The sequence below is a fragment of the Cetorhinus maximus genome, chromosome 31, assembly GCF_964194155.1.
Source record: "Cetorhinus maximus chromosome 31, sCetMax3.hap1.1, whole genome shotgun sequence".
Lineage (NCBI taxonomy): Eukaryota > Metazoa > Chordata > Chondrichthyes > Lamniformes > Cetorhinidae > Cetorhinus > Cetorhinus maximus.
In genome coordinates this window covers 14,368,694-14,370,210 of record NC_135909.1, presented here as the reverse complement: position 1 = coordinate 14,370,210, position 1,517 = coordinate 14,368,694, and positions in this window count along the sequence as shown.

Below are 1,517 nucleotides of genomic sequence, written 5' to 3'. Positions count from 1 at the left end.
AACTAAGACATATAGACATGAGACGAAATATAAGCTGGTAGAGGGGGGTGGGACAGGAAGAGCTCGGTAGGGGGCCAGTGATAGGTGGAGGCCAAGAAGAGACTGCTAAAATGTCATAGACAAAAGGACAAATGGGTGTTGACGTGGTTTGTTTGGTTTCAAACACCACTTTGCAAGTTCACGCTGCCAGCAAGAAGTCTGATCTACTGATGAGGTGAATCAGAAATTCAGACTTGTATTCTACCCGATTTCCTGGCTTTGAAATTAATTTCCATCCAGATTCCTGTTTTGCACGACCCAGTGGGGAATCTCCTCACTCACAACGCAAGGTCAGATAATTACAGGTCTAAAGAGCAGTTGATAAGTATGACACTTTTAAACATTTATGTGTATAAAAACCACTTGATAAGACTGCTAGATTAAAGAAAAACTGATTGTCAACGGGAAATGAAAATGTGAACCTAACTCTAAATTGGAGATATTTTCAAGTAGACCCAATTCTGACAAACATCTAGAGTTTTAGTGTTCACTGGTTACTGTAGGAGATGTGAGCTTTTTTATTCATTCATGGGATATGGGCCCATTCCTAATTGCCCTGGGGTAGGTAGTGGTGAGCTGCCTTTTTGAATACAACTGAGTGGTTTACTCAGCAATTGTAGATGGCAGTTCAGAGTCAACGTCTTTGCTGTGCTTGGTCCTAGGATCCAATATAAGTCAGACCAGGTAAGGATGGGGATGATAAATCTACTTTCCTAAAGGTTTGAAGGTGTTAGACATGGCATTTTGAACACTATTCCTGGGATAAATATTACATACAGATACAGAATCAATCCCAGAGTCACATGCAGCATCAAAGACTGAGAACTAAACAATAACCGTCTCTCTTATATACAGCAGCAGAGACTACTCAACAAACCTTACACAAACCAGACACTGAGAGATAAGGTAGGACAACCAATAAATGCACAGTGAAAGAGACTAATACAAATTGAATCTCAGTACACACACCATGCCAGAGACTATCAGATACAGAATGAATCCCACATCACACAAAGCACACTGACTGATAGATACAGGATGAATCTCAAATTGTCCCAGAGATGGAGAGATACAGAATGAATCTGACATTCACACAGAACCACAGACTGAGAAATACAGAGGAATCTTAGAGCCAAAGACTGGTAGAGACAAAACAAATCCTTCATTTCAGGCACTGTGAGCTACAAAATGGAACCAATGCTTACAGAGCGCACCAGAGTCCAAACAGAATCAAAATGGATTACAAGCTCCCATACAGTACCACTGATTAAAGGAGAATTAACCACACTCATATCCAGTACTACCCATTGAAATAGATTCTAGATTTGACAGTTCCTGGTGCTGTATGTGACAGTGAGATTAATTATGTCAAACATTGCAAGAGATTGAGCTACTGAGAATGAATCACACACTCTGAATCAGTACCAGAGACTGACAGATACAGACTGAATTCCATACTCCCATTCAGCAACGGATGT